This window comes from Pleurodeles waltl, chromosome 1_2, assembly GCF_031143425.1.
Source record: "Pleurodeles waltl isolate 20211129_DDA chromosome 1_2, aPleWal1.hap1.20221129, whole genome shotgun sequence".
NCBI lineage: Eukaryota > Metazoa > Chordata > Amphibia > Caudata > Salamandridae > Pleurodeles > Pleurodeles waltl.
This window is the reverse complement of record NC_090437.1, coordinates 1,109,014,911-1,109,034,279: the sequence shown is the minus strand read 5'-3', so window position 1 is coordinate 1,109,034,279 and position 19,369 is coordinate 1,109,014,911. Positions and strand designations below refer to the sequence as shown.

The 19,369-nt window shown below is 45.0% G+C and overlaps 1 protein-coding gene across 2 annotated transcripts in view; it reads left to right on the top strand.

Annotated features, from left to right (window-relative positions):
* Positions 1 to 460: 460 nt before the first annotated feature.
* The window catches only part of PACRGL (parkin coregulated like), a 157,130-nt gene continuing 138,221 nt past the window's right edge, over positions 461 to 19,369 (top strand). The window contains exon 1 of one of the 2 annotated variants that reach the window (XM_069234732.1): positions 461 to 618. The gene's annotated coding sequence lies outside the window, so the exon portion shown is untranslated. The remainder of the gene's footprint in view (positions 619 to 19,369) is intronic. The other variant, XM_069234725.1, reaches the window with a different exon arrangement.

The window sequence follows — 19,369 nt, the reverse complement described above, 5'->3', positions numbered from 1 at the left end:
AAAATACATTAACACTTTTTTTCTCTAAATCTCCCACTTTCCGGTTTTAAAATATTGACATATGCGTTTACAAGGGCGCATGGAGGGAAGAGTCACTTCCAGTGACGCAACTGTTTATTTTGTAGGCATAATCATACCTTTTAGCAAGTCATTTCTCTTGAAGGCAAAACCAGAACATGTTTTTAGAAGAGGAACCAATTTCGAGACCTTTTAAACACCATAACTGTTATTTTCGGTGCGTAGTCAAAGTGTGACACATTCATCTCTACAACCTTCCATTTAAGATCATGGGACGCTTTTTGTCTTTTAAAACACACAGAAATAAAACCGAAAACCGCTCTCACACACTCAGTGAGATAGAGGCAGGACTGTTACCATTCAAGCCACTTCGCCGTTAATCCAAAAAATTATAAAACCAACAACACACGCACTTCCGGGCCTATAATTAACCGCGAGAGACTCCTCCCCTCAACTAACCTGCGCAGAGAGGGAGGAGACAGGAACAGGGATAGACTGTCTCCAGCTCCCGCACGTTCTGCGCCGCCTGGTGGCAGCTGTACGTTCACGCTGCGCACGTCCCTGCTAGTTAATCAGACGTCGCTGGCCCCACATTGCTAGGTGAGTGCGGAGAGATGTGTTGCCTTGCTTTCTCATTTTAAATATATGTTTATTTTTTGACGGTGCAGTTTTATTACAGAACAAGTTTGAGCTTGGGCTGTTGTAAGACTAGGCTGTTACTAAACTGAGCGCCAAGACGCTAGCAAGTAATAAATAGCAAGTGCATATCAAACGCGGAGTCTGCATGTTTTGGCTGAGAAAAAGTGGGCACCCCCTTAGAATTCACCTCTGCGATCGTAGGGGGTACTTCAGTGTCTCCATTCAGTGAGGAGTGCAGTGTCTCAGACAGCCATAGTGTGTGACGGCGTTGGTTTCTATGGAAACGGTCGCCGTTTTATATACCACATGCTTGTGCTCTGCCCAGCCCCTCCTGGCTCTAAAGTGAAACTTCTATACCCACCACACCGGCCATAATTAGCCGTTCAAAGACCAGCCTCTACTCGCAGGGACCCGATCTCGCACAGCCTGTTTTGTTAGTTTCGAACACTAACCAGCCATAGCACACACCGTCCCCGGAAACTAGGGCCCATGGAAAGAACCATAGGAAGGAGATCAATATGTGAGACTTTGGATGTGCTATATGGTATATGACTGGTAACAAATACCATTTTAGGACCAGTCAGGTACGTTTATCGAACCTTAAACTCACCCTTGGGTAGCTGTGGCCTTGAGCAGCAAGGCTTCGCAGAGGAACAACGTTTAAAGCATTTAACCGTGCCAAACAATAGAATAATAAAGTCACACAACACGAAAGAAACAAGATACAGATTTATAAAAAAAGAAAGCAGATTTTTATAATTTTTTTTAATCCACCTTAATCATCAAAATCCACCGAAGGATTCCAGAGGTACAGATTTTAGAAATAATAAATACCTTAAGTATTAACTGCAAGCAAGGTTTGGCCAACAAAAAGTTTGGAAACTTTTGAAAAGTTTGCATAAGTTAGTTTAACAACTCCAGCCCAAGTTGGGTGACCAAATCCAACAGAATAGAGGATTGGGGGTATTAGAGAGCATACTGTATAGAATTACCTCGCCACCAAAGCATTTTTAGAGCAAGATCCAAAATTTAAAGTAAGACCGACATACACAACAATGGAGTGGTCCTGATGCTGAGGGATGTAGGCTCAAGGATGCTCCTGATATAGTGCGGTTCTCGGGGGTGAAGTCATGTCGAGTCCTCGGTCCACAGGTGACTCGGGATGACTGCCCATTGGCCTCGGGGTCCCAATAAGTCCTCTTTGCAGGGTTCAAGGGCTGTGATGCAGGTCTTGCACTTTTGCAACACATCAGTTACGGTGCAAATCTTTGGTAACAAATCCGATCACAACTAACAACCATGGGTCCAGCAGACATGTGTGCACCTTTTGGCTATCTCCAGATTGTCCTTTGTGGTGCCAAGTATCTGCAAAACGTCTGTGATGGCGACAGGGGTGTGGAATTTAATTGAATATCTACTCGTTCATGGGACAGGTTGCTTCATAAATCCACTTGTCCTTTTGATGCCTTGTAGTGCGTTGACAAATTATGGCAGCAATCACATTATATAAGAGCTCTGATAATAGCCTTTTTGATTAAACCAGGGCTAATTCTAACCTAGGGCTTGAAGACCAAAAATGTCCTTATTTTTCCACCATTCCGCAGATCTACATACTGGGGCTGGAGGAAGCAATAAGCAATAGTTCCAAGTTTAGAATGCCTTTGAGGGGGGGAGTACTATGTCCACAGGTCTCAGGGTCTCACAAAGTTCTCTTTGCAGGGTTCAAAGGGCTGCAGATGCAGGCCTTGCACTTTTGTAACAAAGCGATCCTGGTGCAAATCCTTCATGGAGGCTGGTGTCTCTCTTGGGTGTCAAATGCAGTCACAGCCAACATGCACGGGTCCAGCAGACACCTTTTGGCTATCGCAGAATTGTCTTTTGGGGTGCCCTGTGTCCGGTATTGGCAAAACTACTGTGGTGACTACTAGAGGTGTGTCTTGGGCTCTTTCATGTTAGATGTCCCCAGTGTGATCCTGGGGGACAAGCCCACTGACCCTTGGAGTCTCTGCTTCGGACTGGGGCCTGGAATAAGCTTTTTCCCAAGCCAGGAATGCAGAACGCAGTCCAAACTCTGCTAATCCAAAGTGCAGCAGGTGCAGTCGCTCTGGCCTCACAGTCTCTCTTTGTGCACTTCGAACGGGTGCATAGTGGTCTTCTTCTCTTCCTTCTTTCAAGTCCAGCTAGTACTGAGGGGCAGCTTGCCAGGGGTGCCATATTTATCCCAGGAAAGTGTCCTGAGGGGACCATGCGGTCACCAGCCAATGGGTTACTGGGCCCCCTCCTACCTAGTGACGATATCCCTGTGATGTGATGTCTGTCCCAGAATGATGTGATGGCTATCCCGAAAAGCCACATTCTTGCTCCCTTCAAGATGGCACGACCTTACTCAGTCTTGAGGAGCAAGGTAGCCCAAGCTAGAGATGTGGCTACCTGAGGGCAACACGCCCACGGTAAAACCGGATTGTGAGAGAGTGTCCCCTCTATGGCTCTGTCTTCAGGCTGTCTACAGGAACAAATGGCATCCTGCTCAGGGGCATTGGGCCAGATGGCCCATCAAAGGTGTCTTCTCCTTTGAAGAATGCCTACGGGCTAACCCCCCAATTGACCCCCAAGTGGCCATCCTGGCAGAGGTAACACTTCACTGCTGTGGCAGTGCCTTTGTTCCCATGCCTAGGAGTTGTTTACACGTCTCCTCAGGCGGGGAGTATGCCAAGGTGTATTCCTTTGTGAGGCTATTAGACGAACAGAGCACAGAGTGGCAACTTTCTAAAATGTGCCCACCTTTAATAGTGACATTACTTTCGACCTGGGCATCAGGTCACATTTATTGCCACAATTAATTTGATACCTTACATGACCCAGTTTGGTAGTCCCAGTCAAAAGTTAGCCAGGTTTGGATGCCAGTCAGTAACTCTGTTTTAGCCAATGGGACTACCAACTTTACCCGCAGCAAAACAACAATTTGGAAGTGTTGCTGCTAAGACAAATATATGTCTTACTTAACAAAATAACGCTGGCAGCCATGAGACTCTACAGGCCATTCTTAAGGGAGACGTACATATAATATTAAGGGGTTGGGTGGCTTGCCATTGTTTTAAGTGCCAAAGTCGATCCAGCAGTGAAAACACTGTCTGTCTTATCTGCAGTGGCAGGGTGGGAGCCATTTTGTACTTTGTCATATGAAGGGTGGCACAAACACTGCTGCAGCCCTGAGTGACGCTCTGTCTTACATGCTGTGGGTACCATATACTAGGGATTTTTAAGTAAGTCAGGCCTCGCCAATTGGGTGTATCCAGTTTCAAATGCAATTTGTACAGGGTTAAAATACTGGCACTGAGGTCTGGTTAGCAGGCCTCAGTGCATGTCTAAAAATGTGGGGGTGAGCATGCAAAAAAGGGACATTTCCTTACATGGCCCGCTCTAGACGAACGGTGATTATCAATGTAACTCTTATCCAAGTGAGTCTTATCATTTAAGCAGAAAAACCTGGGAAGGCCATCTGCATTGACATGTTCAGTCACAGATCGGTCTTCCACTGTAAAGTCCATACCCTCTAGGGAGATGGTTCACCTCAACAGTTTGGGATTCTTTCTTTTTATCTGAACCTGAGAGGTCTGTGGTCAGTTTGAACTTTGAAGTGTGTCCCAAACAAATAGTCTTAGTTTCCTCAGAACCAAACCTCAGCAAATACTTTCCTCTGAATGGAAATGTTGCTCTCTGAGGAGTCGCCTTCTAATAAAGGCAACTGGTTCATCTTGACCCTGGTCATTCATCTGTGACTGAAACCCCCCCCATCCCACGTTCTGAAGCATCAGTTTGGACAACTGTTTTGCTTCACTAGTGACTGAGCTGAAACACTCATGTACTGACAAAAATCTCTGGAATGCGCTTCTTAGTCCAAAGAAAACATTTATTATTTCACTACGCAAGGTTCCTAAAAGGAGATTAGCATGTTGAAAGCACACGTTTAAAAATGGTCACAGCAATAATGTACAAATGATTCTCCACTGCAAAATGCACAGCAAATATATGTATCTATATTATAATGCAAAGCAAATAATGAATTCAAAAGTATGCATCACTATGAGGCAAGGGCAACACTCCTTCATCTCTCTCCTAATCAGCATCAAATCGCCAGATCGATCGAGGAGAGAGAGATCAATTATCCTCAATGGAAGGATGGCACATTCCAACGTCCTGGATGTGCCTGAGAGCTGCAAACACTCTCTGTCCCCGGTCCATATGGTCTTACCCTCTTATGCTTTGAACAGACAAAAGAGAAAGATTCTAGAAATTCCCTCTCCCTGCAGAAGTTTATTATTAAAAAAAATGCTGATTGCTTTAGACCTGCTTTGAAAATAACACGTCGGGATGAGTCCACAAGCTCAAGGTGATAATCCAAAACAAGTCTGTTCCCTTCCGTCTTGAGTACATTCTTATCAGCCTATGCAATTGGTGTGAAAAAATACACAAAAACAAGACAGAGCGCATTGTACAACTTGAAAAATCACCTGCAGCTTTTAACATGGCAGTGTCCAATGCTAAGATAAAGTCAATAGGCAGAATGAAGCTGGTGGTCACTAATGTGACAGTGTAGTGCTAGGCCAAGTGCATCCCTTATAATCCTAAAATCTACTTCTCTTTTTTTCCTAAACAAAAAACATTGCAAGAAAATCAGGTATGCATTGTGCGCAGCAACATAATGAAATGACAAGAGCAATCACATGAAAGCAGTGGAAGTGGGATTAACGTATTTTTTATTATAAACAGTTAAACCAGGCACTCCTGCAATAAAAAGACTGAAACTCATATATTCTGATTGGGATAATAACACTCTCTAGGATAACGAGTTGGTATAGAGTTAGATGGAAATTCACGAGTCCTAATCATGTAAAGGATGTTTGCTGGAATGTAAGTAAAAGTGAGGTTTCCATACGAGAATAGTCAGCCAGCTGGCAACTTAAACATTCTTAATGCGACTGGCAGCTGTCATCAGGTGATAACAAGCCATGTGTTATTTCCAGTAGAATTGTGATCAAACATGTTGATAGAACATCCATGGTACTCTGCATTATTCCCATGCAGAACTTTGATCTGTGAAGCACAATTAGTGCCAAATTGAATCCAAATGTTGTCATTCAGATGCAGTAAAGGTGTTGTGCGACGTGGTTGATCAATCAGGTTCAGGTTGGGGGTGCTGTCCCTCCCACGACCCCACACGTACACGCCAGAAGGGAGACCACACAGCACACTCATGGTCAGAGGCAAGTCGTAGTATGATCTGTAAAATAAATAAGTATGATCTTTCTTGCAAATAACATTTGTCATATGAAATGTGCTCCCCTTTTTCCTTTCCTTGTTTTATGAGCAGCAGAACATTATTAGGGCCCCTGGGTATAATTTCTGCAGGTTCTGGAGGGTCATTTGGAGATTTCAGCCACACCTTAGCATCAGGGTTTTTGTCAGTTGAACCAAAGCCTCCTTTTCCTTGTACTGTCAGAAGGGCTGGGGCAGTCCCCTTCCTCACCAATCCTCCCTACACTGGACTTATAACAAGTTGGGCAATTTTGTAATCATGTAGGTCAAGACCTGCAGATTCTGGTGTGGCTCTGTAAGGAGCTGAAGCTCTAGGTTTTATTCCCCAGTAGACAATGGTATTGGTGGCCACATGTGGTTGTATGAGGGTTAACATTTGCATCAGGGCAGTTTCAGCATTTGTCAAGGGTCTGTTATTCAGAATCTGGAGGGCTTCATTTAAGTGCTCACTCCAGTTTTTCAAAGTCCCATCAGATAACTTTTTAATCCAAAACCCCAGGGAAACTCCGGTTCTTCTCTGCTTTTGCCACCTGCTCCAATTTACATAATGTCCCTGGATAGGTACATGCAGCACAATGTCTCCTTCCTGCACTGTCCATAAGTTTAAAGCCTGTTGAATTATTTTGTTTACTAAATCAAAAGCACAGTGCTGCTCTTCACCCCATTCAAACTCATGTTTTTTTCTTGTCACTTTGTACTAAAGGGTAAATATTTCACTCAGATAAGGGTCGCTATGTCTCTTGCTTAGTGCGAGGAGTAGCAAACTCCAAAATCTTTTGTTTTACCTGTAACAACATCTCTCTATGTCCTGGATTCCACTGAATTCCTAGGAACCGCACATTTTGCGATAGTCCCTGTGTCTTGTCTGAATGAATTATCCACATTTTACTCTGCAAAAGCTCTGTGAATATATTGTTAACATCCTTAACTTCTTGCTGGGTGTAATCTTTTAAAGAATGCATTTCAACTCCTGCCAATCTCTGTGGGCTACTCTGTGTTTTTCATCTAAATATTGGCTGTGCACGAACTACGCTCTGCTCCTGTAGCTCTGACTGGCTCCCACCTTTTTTAACCTCCTCATTACTAGAATGTGAAAAATCAGATGTCCCTGTGACGGCTTGGTAGATATCAGCCTTATCTTGCAATAACTCATTCTGTATAGTTACAGTATTTTTTGTGTAAATTTGTGTCTTTAATTTCTGATTTTCATATTATAACTGTATACACTTCTCATGCATTTTTCAGTAAGCAGACAGAAGTATGCAAACCCTCCTATCAAAAACAAAAGGGATATCATTCAGTTCAAAAAGCACCTTTTCTAAACATGTAAAGACATTAAATAATTTTGTTTTATCCAAGTACCCATCCCAACATTTAGAAAGTCATGATAAACAAGAAAACACATTTGCCAAGACATCATAGGGCATTTTAATTTCACATGCATTTTCAGACATGGTTTACGGTGCTTCCATTAACTCTGAATAAAAACATATTTTCACTTTTAAATCGTACACTTCCAGCCTCTCTTTTAGACTGCACCAAAATGTTTTGCTTTACTAATGACCGAGCTGAAACACTCATGCACTGACAAAAATCTCTGGAATGCACTTCTTAGTCCAGAGAAGACATTTATTATTTCACTGCGCAAGGTTCCTAAAAGGAGATTAGCATGTTGAAAGCACACGTTTAAAAAATGGTCACAGCAATAATGTACAAATGATTCTCCACTGCAATATACACATCAAATATATGTATCTATATTATAATGCAAAGCAAATAATTAATTAAAAAGTATGCAACATCATGAGGCAAGGTCAACACTCCTTCATCTCTCTCCAAATCAGCATCAAATAGCCAGATCCCAGAATCGATTGAGGAGAGAGAGATCAATTATCCTCACAGGAAGGATGGCACACTCCAGCGTCCCGGATGTGCCTGAGACCTGCAAACACTCTCTGTCCCCGGTCCATCTGGTCTCGGCCTCTTATACTTTGAACAAACGAGAGAGAAAGATTTTAGAATTTCCCTCTCCCTGCAGAAGTTTATTATTAAAAAAATGCTGATTGCTTTAGGCCTGCTTTGAAAATAATATGTCGTGATGTGGCCACAATCCCAGGTGGTAATCCAAAACAAGTCATTTCCCTGCCATCTGAGTACTTTCTTACCAGCCTGTGCCCTTGGTGAGAAAAATACACGAAAAACAACAAGGAAAATCACTTGCAGCTTTTAACATGGCAGTATCCAATGCTAAGATGAAGTCAATAGGCTTAATGAAGCTGATGGTCACTAATGTGAAAGTGTAGTACTAGGCTAAGTGCAGCATGGAGTCAGTGGTCAAAACCCACATATCATTACAACAACAAACCACACTCTTTTGTGAAGTCAAGTGTCTTTAGGAAGTTGATACGTACAGAGCTTCCTTTAGTGTGTCTAAGGTCTTTTGACAGGCATCAGCCCAAATTACTTTCCTTGTTAGAGGTTGGGTATGTTAAAGGTGCCACTATGGTCCCATACCCTTTCATAGACCTCCTATAGTTCTCATTCAGGCCTAAAAAGCCTCTGACCTGAGTCTGTGTCTTTGGAGCTTCCCAGGCTAGAATTGTTTGCATCCTTGGCTGGACAGGTTGTAGATGGCCTCCTCCAACTTGGTGGCCCAAGTACACTGCAGTCCCTTGCCGTATCTGGCACCTGCTTGCGTTGATAGTCAGCCTGCCTGTTGAAGGGCTTGAAGCACTTCCTTGAGGTAGACCAGGTGATCCTCCCAGGTGGAACTGAAACAGCAATGTCATCATGAAATGCTGCTACCCTGAAACTTTCCATACCTGAAAGAACTCTGTTCACCAACCTGTGGAAGGTGACAGGTGCATTTGCAACACAAAGGGCATCACTCTAAACTGAAAGTGGCCTTCTAGGGTTGAAACGGCTCATTGACTCCTGGTGTGAGGGCTCTCTGCCAATAACCTGAAGTCATTTCAAAGGAACTCAGATATTTTGCAGCCCCTAACCTGTCTATGAGCTCATCAGATCTTGGAATGGGGTGAGCATCAGTCTTTGTGACTGCATTTAGGCCTCTAGAGTCCACACAAAATCTTAATTTAGCATTTTATTAACCACTGCTTTTATGGTAGTCTTGACCTGATCTGACAGTCTATAAATGTAACTTTTGACAGGTAGACTGTCACCTGTGTCCACATAATGGGTACACCATGTTGTCAGACCTGGGGTCAAGAAAATCAATCCGGCAGCATATCTGTTGCTGATTTGTCAAAGTGGGAGAGAGTGCTGCTCCTTCCACTGAACCATCTTTGACATCTTTGACATTGGAAGACAACAGGTCTGAGAGAGGGTCAATTTCTTCCTGTTCCCCACCATCTGTCACCATATGCATGTTCATATCTGCTCTATCATGGTGTAACTTGAGACTGTTCATATGTATCACCCTATGAGAGGTCCTTGGGGTACCCACATCCACTAAGTAGGTGGCATCTCCCTTATTTTCCAAGATAGGGTAAGTCCTAGTCTATTTGTCTTGGAGTGCCATGGGTGCTACAGGCTGCAACACCCAAACCAGTTACCCAAGTTGGTACTCAACCATAGACGCCTTTTAGTCATACCAGTGCTTGACACACTCCTGACTGGCCTCCAAGTTCGTTTGCCTTTTTTCATGTACTCTGCCATTGTGGAGCGAAGGCCTAGTACATAGTCTAGGATGTCCTGTTTGGGCTCCTTGATAGGTCTCTTCCAGCCTTTTCTCATCAAACTTAAAGGACTTCTGACAGGGTGTCCAAAGAGCAGTTCAAAGGGGCTAAAGCCTACTACTTTTGAGGAACCTCCCAGTAGGCATGGAAAAAGAATATCCCATCTCCTCCTAAGTTTCTCTGGTAAACCCATAATTATGGTGTTCGTGGTCTTGTTAAGCATTTCAACAAGGCAATTTCATTGTGGATGGTAAGGTGTGGTGAACCTATAGGTCATCCCACACTCATCGCACACTGCTTTCAGATAGTCACACATGAAGTTGTTGCCTCTGTCTAACATGACCCCCTTGAGGAAACCCCGCTCTAGTAAAAAATACTAAGGAGGGCTCTAGCTACTGCAGGAGCAGTAACTGTCCTAATGGGCATGGCTTCTGGGTATCTTAGTGGCATGGTCCCCTACCACTAGAATAAACATATGTCCTGAAGAAGTAGGTAGGTCCAGAGGACCAACAATGTCAATTTCCACCCTTTCAAATGCACGCCCCCTCTGGAATTGGCATGTTGGGGCATTTGGTTTGCTACTCTCCTTGCCAATGGCCTGGCAGGTGACACAGGAGCCACAGAACTCCTTTACTTTTTCTGACATCTGGGGCCAATAGAAATGATTGAACTCCCCCAGATTTTGGTTTGCCCCAGTTGTTCAACCAAGGGGGTGCCATGGGCCAGGTTAAGGAGAAACTCTACTGTTGGGGGACCACCAACCTCCTGGTTTCCTCTAGTTTGGGGTCCTTTGCCTCGCTGAACAGGAATCCTTCCTCCCAGTGTACCTTATGGGTACCACTGACATCTCTGTTTTTCTGTCTGACAGCTAACTCTCACATTACACAAGGGAGAGCGGATGGGAGCAAGGGGAAAAAACCAAACCGTACTCGACTCCCACATAAACACAATCACAAAAAAGGGGAGTACGGGGTTGTTTATAAAGTAGGGGGGTCAGTAGTGTACTAATTGTGACGCTAGACCACTCGTAGTCCTCAACTAGAGGTGAAAATTGGGTGGGCTGTGTAGTGGTGTTCGGTCTGGGGGGAAGGAGAGGAACTGGGGAAAAAAACAAGGAGAGGAAAGTTTCCTTTACGGACTAGGTGGTCTCACACACTATATAGTGTCATGCTTCATCATATGACCACCTAGCCCCACCCAGGTAGGACAGTGCCACCTGGGCGGACTCGACCTCACTGTTAAAAGAACAGGAGGGAGTGCGTAAATTAATCTTATTCCTGGAAATAGGGATCCAGCTATGCTAGGGAAATAAAAACACCTACTCAGGTACCCGGGTAACTTTAATGGGGGTCCTCTGTGGTGTGGTTAAAAAGGATGGGGAACCAGTGTGAGAGCAATGACTCACAAGGTCACCTGTCTAAAATGGGGTAGCCGACATGTTTCTGCCCTTATGGTGGAGCTATGGAGAGTCTCTGGGCATTCATCAGGGCATTGGATCCCTGTAGTGATTCCTACTTAAACACTGCGAAAATAATCACATAGGGAAGGGAGGGCCTACCTTAACCAAGAAAATATCTGGGGAGGACCTAAAGAAAAAGGGATGAAAACAGACCAAAACATAGTGAATAATAAAACACAGCACACCACTCCACACGTGACAAAATTCATGCATGCCGCAGAAGTGCTGGTTGCAAAATTTAAATCGCAATAGCATCGAGGTAGGTAATGCACGGTACGCATTAGGAGGGGAAGACAATTTCTTACCCTCACAGTTGAGGCTACTAGCCTCTGGTATCCTGGAGAGGGAGCGTCCCCTTATAGTTAGACTCTAAGGTTCCAGGGGAAAAAAAGAGAAAGAGCAGAGGAAAAACCGATAATCATGAAGGTAGTTAAAGGAATGCAGGGGAGGGGAAGAGAGGAAAAAAGGAGAGTAAAAAGTAGGGAAAAAAGGGGGAAGGAGTAGAGAGAGAGGGGATCCAATGACAGAGGAAAAGAGAGAGAAATGGAAAATAGAGGCAAAGATTATAGGTCAAGATGGAGAGGAGGAGATAAAAAGGAGAAAGAACGAGAGGAAAAAAGAAAAAAAGGGAATAGGAAAAAGGAAGAGAGGAAAAAGGGAAAAGAAAGGGAAGTGGGAAGATAAAATAAGAAAAATAAATTAAAAATTAAAAAGGGAACAGAGATGTCTTATCTGTGTCTCCCACGCTGTCTGACTCACTGCATCAAAGGTGGGCGCTCTCTGTGCGCCTATACCGACCTCTCGTTCAGGACCGCTTGGATACAATGGTCTGGTGGTGAGGGGTAGATATAGTGGCCTTAATTAGGACAAATGGCAGCTGATGTGAATCACCGTCGCGGCCCAGGAGGGCGGGGCCGGAAGTACGGAGTGATCCCTCCAAATATGGTCATAGCCCGAAGTGGCCCATAATGGCTTTTAGAGTGCCGGGGGCCGGAACCTATCAAAATCCACTAGGACGAGCGCCGGGGGGGAAACCACTGTCCCCGTAGAAGGAAACGCCGGTATAGGGGCGAGGACGCGTCAGCCAGAACTCTGTTACTGGCGGTGACGCTTGCCCCGCGAGTGCTGTAGGGAAATGTAGTTTCCCGGCAGCACTCGCGGCTGACCAGCGGTGGGAGCCGCCGGGAAACGGAGTTTACGGGCGGCTCAGTGCGCTTGGGGAGCGCAAACTGAAAAGAGGGGGGGGGAGGAGGAAAGGGGGGGGGGGAAAGGGAAGGGGAAGGGAGGAAGGGGAGGGGGAACGGGGACGGAACAAGGGCAGGGGGGGGAGAATGGAAATGAAGATAAAAATTAAGAATGGAGATGAAAATAAAAATAAAAATAAAGGATAAAAAATATATATAAATTTTTTTTTTTATACATAATAAAATAATAAAAATGCAACTGAAAATAAGAAGGGGAGGGAGGTGGGGAACAGAAGAAAGGATGGGGGAGGGAACAGAGAAGGGGAGGAGAGAGGAACACACAAGAGATGAGAAAGAGAAGTGAAGGGAAATTTTTATTGTTTTCAGAGAGGAGGAAGTAGCGAAGGCGTATAGACAAAAAGAGAAAAAAAGAAAAAAAGAGAAAAAAAAGGAGGAAAGGGGAGAAGGAAAAAAGGGGAAAAAAGGGGAAAAAGGGGAAAAGAGGGAAAAAAAGGAGAAAAGGGAAAAAAAGGGGAAAAGAGAGAAAGAAGAGAGAAGAGAAGAGAAAGTCCGTGGGCAGAAAAAATTCCTAGGCAGAAAAAATTCAAGTGGGTTCTAGGGTTGCAGAGAGAACCACGGTATCTCATCATTTAATCCAACCGTGTCTGTGTGCAACCTCCAAATCCAGCGTTGCTCAGCCCTAAAAAGTTTTTCAGACATGTTGGTGGTCGAGGGGGAAAATTGTTCCAGGACTGTCCATGACATGTCGTCTGGGGAATGATTTTTTTGTAAGAAATGGCTGGTAAGTTTAGTAGCATCTCGTTTGCACCTGATCGTGCTCCTGTGCTCACAGATTCTGATGCTAACTTTTCTTGTGGTCATCCCCACGTACTGAAGTGGGCAAGGGCATTTGATTAGGTAGATTACGTTTTTGCTGTTACAGTTGGTAAATGATTTTTGCACCCAAGGGGTTCTAAGGTTGAGGTTGATGGTGGTGGATTTTTGGGTAAAGGGGCAAACACTGCAGTTGCCGCATGGGTGGTGACCAGCAGGGGGGGCCAATTGCCAGAGTGTGGTCTGTGCGGGTCGCCGTTTCTCCTTTGGTCTGGTATGGACCACCGTATCACGTATATTACTTGCTCTCTTATACGCGTGTAGTGGTGGATCAAAGGGTAAGCCACCTGAAGTCAGGATTTTTCAATTGTCTTTTATGATCTTTTGAATTTCATTAGATAAAGGATTAAATGTGGTCACACAAACGATCTTGTCCAAATTTGACTTCGGTGCGTGGGGCTGTAGCAGCTGGTCTCTATTATTATTGCGCGCTCTTTTTAAAGCCCTGCTCACTAGGTGTGGGGGATAGTCTTTGGTGTGTAACTTCACAGTTAATTTGTCTGCATGTTTGCGATAGTCAATCACTGAAGAGCAGTTTCGTCTTAACCGTAGGAACTGCCCAACCGGGAGGTTATCTCTTAGAGCTCGAGGGTGGAAGCTCTGATATTGTAACAGATTATTACAGTCTGTTGGTTTGTAGTATACCTCAGTGGCTAACCCTCCATCATGCTCATAGATAAGTAAATCTAGGAAAGGTAACTTGTTGTCGCCTATGTTCATTGTGAATGTGAGGAAAGGGTTTGCTCCGTTAAGCCAAACTGCAAACGCCTGGGCTTCTACCCTACTTCCCGTCCATATTAGCAGTACATCGTCGATGTATCGCTTCCAGAGTTTGATCTGGTCACGGTAGGGGTTCTCCTCATTCAAGACAATTTGTCTTTCAAAATGGTCAACGTATAGACATGCTAGACTAGGGGCGAATGTGCTGCCCATTGATGTACCCTGTGTCTGTAAAAAGAAACTATCCTCAAATTTAAAGTAGTTTCTGGTGAGAGCGAGATGTGCTAAGTCCAGGATAAAACCCGGAGGGGTTTGGGATTCATTCATGTGAGTTTCCAGCAGATCACTTATCACTTCCAAGGTCGCCTCTTGCGGAATATTGGTGTATAGTGACTCCACGTCGAGGGTAATCAGGAGCTCCTTGGTTTTGTCAAAGGTTATAGAATCCAGTAAAAGGAGGACATGGGTGGTGTCCTTCAGATAGGTCGGGATTCTTTTAACTAGTGGTTGTAGAAAGAAATCCACGAATTTTGACAAAGGCTCTAGTGCTGAGCCTAGACCGGAAACTATGGGTCGTCCGGGGGGGGGGGGGGAATCTTTTCTTTGTGTACTTTTGGTAAAATATAAAAGTACGGGATTTTCGGATTGGTCTGTATCAGGAATGATGCCTCATGATCTGTAATCCAGTTGTTTTCTTTCCCTTTAGATACTAGGAAAGCGATTTCTTCTTGGACATCAATAGTAGGATCACGTGCCAAACGTTTATAGTGTCTGGTATTCCCTAGTAGTCGCTCACACTCGTCTCTGTACATTTGTTGTGGGAGAATCACTGTGGCCCCACCCTTATCTGCTGGTTTTATAATGATGGTGGGGTCAGCTGTGAGGCCCTTCAGTGACTCTATTTCGATTTGGCTCATATTGTGGAATATTTTGTTGGGTGCTTCAGTGAGACCATTGATTTTTAGGGATACTGATTTTTCGAAAGCCAGTACCTCTGGGGGCATTTGCCCTGCCGGGGGACAGAAAGTAGACTTGGGACGTAGTCCCGTGTTCTGTGTGGGAGTGTCATATTCCTTCCCAAGGAAGAAGGTCTTTAGGCGGATCTTACGGAACAGGCCCGCTAGTTCTGTTCTAGTTCTGAATAAGTCAACCTTCGGGGTAGGTACAAAGTTCAAACCTTTGTTTAATGCTAGAGTTTCGGTTTGGCTCAAACTCCGGTTGCTTAGATTGATGATGTTGCTTGTCTTTTCAGGGGCCAGTTTCACTTTGTCTTGCTGGTCCCTGGGACGGAATCCCTGTGTAGTGGATTTTCCAAAGCATCCTCTTTTGGGCGCCACTGTACCTCTTTTCTCCTCCCCCTGTCCCTCCCGTGACCTCTGTCTAAAAAAGGCGGCGGGGGTTCGGAAAAGGACCATTGGGCTGGGTGTTGCAGGTAGGGTGCTTGATATTGTTGAGGAGGGCCATATTGATTTGGCCAACCCCATTGTTGGTTAAAATAAGGCGGGTAAAGGGGAGGTGCCGGTGGAAAGTTCCATCCTCCTCGACGTTGCCCACGCCGCCCACGGCGATGTCGTATGTTTCCTGAAGAGTTACTGTCACTGTCTGAGCTGATATTGCCCCCGGATGAGGTGTCAGAAGTGTTGGTGGAATTCTTTGCTACATAATCAGGTTTAGTGTAGGGATCTATCCTTTCCAGGGAAAAACGATTCAGATCTTTTTGGAATTTGGCTATTTTTTGCTGGGTTAGGTATTCTTTATATTCATTCATGTTTTTGTTTAACTCCTCCAGTTTCTTTTTGAAGGAGAGAATACTCACACCTGACTTCAGGTTGTTCTCACTGGTTTTTATCTGGACCAGTAGGGTTTCAGAAAGCCTAGTGGCTGTTTTTATAATTAATATCAGCCAATCTCGAGTGCATTTCCATGCTATAAGTGACCAATCTTTACGAAACTCAAAGTCGTCAAGGAATATGCGGGGCTCATTAGTGACGAGTAGTCCGTTTGGTGCAGAGTTACTACGGAGGTATTCCGTGAGAACAGCTCCATGTAGTATAGTCTTAACTTGGGAGCGTTTTAATTCCACTAGGGTGTCCCAGTCCCCCAGTTGGGACAAACTTTTTGACAAAGCCGTGTCCCCAAGAAGTGAAGGGGCTGCGAGGATAGCTGATACTTCCTCGTCATTGAAGGAGAGACCATCTGCCATGGTGTGGGTGGGGGGAAGAGAAGGGAGGAGGGAAAAAGGATCTAATTGTAGAAGACAGAAGCGGGAATCGAAGTTCTAAGGGACGCAGACGAGATAAGGGTGCTCACTGGGAGACAGCAAGCTACGACTCTCACAATCGAGAGATAAGGATAAGAAAGCTCTCGCAGCCGGGCGGCTGCTCTACTATCACATTACACAAGGGAGAGCGGATGGGAGCAAGGGGAAAAAACCAAACCGTACTCGACTCCCACATAACCACAATCACAAAAAAGGGGAGTACGGGGTTGTTTATAAAGTAGGGGGGTCAGTAGTGTACTAATTGTGACGCTAGACCACTCGTAGTCCTCAACTAGAGGTGAAAATTGGGTGGGCTGTGTAGTGGTGTTCGGTCTGGGGGGAAGGAGAGGAGCTGGGGAAAAAAAACAAGGAGAGGAAAGTTTCCTTTACGGACTAGGTGGTCTCACACACTATATAGTGTCATGCTTCATCATATGACCACCTAGCCCCACCCAGGTAGGACAGTGCCACCTGGGCGGACTCGACCTCACTGTTAAAAGAACAGGAGGGAGTGCGTAAATTAATCTTATTCCTGGAAATAGGGATCCAGCTATGCTAGGGAAATAAAAACACCTACTCAGGTACCCGGGTAACTTTAATGGGGGTCCTGTGTGGTGTGGTTAAAAAGGATGGGGAACCAGTGTGAGAGCAATGACTCACAAGGTCACCTGTCTAAAGTGGGGTAGCCGACATGTTTCTGCCCTTATGGTGGAGCTATGGAGAGTCTCTGGGCATTCATCAGGGCATTGGATCCCTGTAGTGATTCCTACTTAAACACTGCGAAAATAATCACATAGGGAAGGGAGGGCCTACCTTAACCAAGAAAATATCTGGGGAGGACCTAAAGAAAAAGGGATGAAAACAGACCAAAACATAGTGAATAATAAAACACAGCACACCACTCCACACGTGACACAATTCATGCATGCCGCAGAAGTGCTGGTTGCAAAATTTTAATCGCAATAGCATCGAGGTAGGTAATTCACGGTACGCATTAGGAGGGGAAGACAATTTCTTACCCTCACAGTTGAGGCTACTAGCCTCTGGTATCCTGGAGAGGGAGCGTCCCCTTATAGTCAGACTCTAAGGTTCCAGGGGAAAAAAAGAGAAAGAGCAGAGGAAAAACCGATAATCATGAAGGTAGTTAAAGGAATGCAGGGGAGGGGAAGAGAGGAAAAAAGGAGAGTAAAAAGTAGGGAAAAAAGGGGGAAGGAGTAGAGAGAGAGGGGATCCAATGACAGAGGAAAAGAGAGAGAAATGGAAAATAGAGTCAAAGATTATAGGTCAAGATGGAGAGGAGGAGATAAAAAGGAGAAAGAACGAGAGGAAAAAAGAAAAAAAGGGAATAGGAAAAAGGAAGAGAGGAAAAAGGGAAGAGAAAGGGAAGTGGGAAGATAAAATAAGAAAAATAAATTAAAAATTAAAAAGGGAACAGAGATGTCTTATCTGTGTCTCCCACGCTGTCTGACTCACTGCATCAAAGGTGGGCGCTCTCTGTGCGCCTATACCGACCTCTCGTTCAGGACCGCTTGGATACAATGGTCTGGTGGTGAGGGGTAGATATAGTGGCCTTAATTAGGACAAATGGCAGCTGATGTGAATCACCGTCGCGGCCCAGGAGGGCGGGGCCGGAAGTACGGAGTGATCCCTCCAAATATGGTCATAGCCCGAAGTGGCCCATAATGGCTTTTAGAGTGCCGGGGGCCGGAACCTATCAAAATCCACTAGGACGAGCGCCGGGGGGAAAAACACTGTCCCCGTAGAAGGAAACGCCGGTATAGGGGCGAGGACGCGTCAGCCAGAACTCTGTTACTGGCGGTGACGCTCGCCCCGCGAGTGCTGTAGGGAAATGTAGTTTCCCGGCAGCACTCGCGGCTGACCAGCGGTGGGAGCCGCCGGGAAACGGAGTTTACGGGCGGCTCAGTGCGCTTGGGGAGCGCAAACTGAAAAGAGGGGGGGGGAGGGGGGAGGAGGAAAGGGGGGGGGGGAAAGGGAAGGGGAAGGGAGGAAGGGGAGGGGGAACGGGGAGGGAACAAGGGCAGGGGGGGGAGAATGGAAATGAAGATAAAATTAAGAATGGAGATGAAAATAAAAATAAAAATAAAGGATAAAAAATATATATAATTTTTTTTTTTTTATACATAATAAAATAATAAAAATGCAACTGAAAATAAGAAGGGGAGGGAGGTTGGGAACAGAAGAAAGGATGGGGGAGGGAACAGAGAAGGGGAGGAGAGAGGAACACACAAGAGATGAGAAAGAGAAGTGAAGGGAAATTTTTATTGTTTTCAGAGAGGAGGAAGTAGCGAAGGCGTATAGACAAAAAGAGAAAAAAAGAAAAAAAGAGAAAAAAAAAGGAGGAAAGGGGAGAAGGAAAAAAGGGGAAAAAAGGGGAAAAAGGGGAAAAGAGGGGAAAAAAGGAGAAAAGGGAAAAAAAGGGGAAAAGAGAGAAAGAAGAGAGAAGAGAAGAGAAAGTCCGTGGGCAGAAAAAATTCCTAGGCAGAAAAAATTCAAGTGGGTTCTAGGGTTGCAGAGAGAACCACGGTATCTCATCATTTAATCCAACCGTGTCTGTGTGCAACCTCCAAATCCAGCGTTGCTCAGCCCTAAAAAGTTTTTCAGACATGTTGGTGGTCGAGGGGGAAAATTGTTCCAGGACTGTCCATGACATGTCGTCTGGGGAATGATTTTTTTGTAAGAAATGGCTGGTAAGTTTAGTAGCATCTCGTTTGCACCTGATCGTGCTCCTGTGCTCACAGATTCTGATGCTAACTTTTCTTGTGGTCAACCCCACGTACTGAAGTGGGCAAGGGCATTTGATTAGGTAGATTACGTTTTTGCTGTTACAGTTGGTAAATGATTTTTGCACCCAAGGGGTTCTAAGGTTGAGGTTGATGGTGGTGGATTTTTGGGTAAAGGGGCAAACACTGCAGTTGCCGCATGGGTGGTGACCAGCAGGGGGGGCCAATTGCCAGAGTGTGGTCTGTGCGGGTCGCCGTTTCTCCTTTGGTCTGGTATGGACCACCATATCACGTATATTACTTGCTCTCTTATACGCGTGTAGTGGTGGATCAAAGGGTAAGCCACCTGAAGTCAGGATTTTCCAATTGTCTTTTATGATCTTTTGAATTTCATTAGATAAAGGATTAAATGTGGTCACACAAACGATCTTGTCCAAATT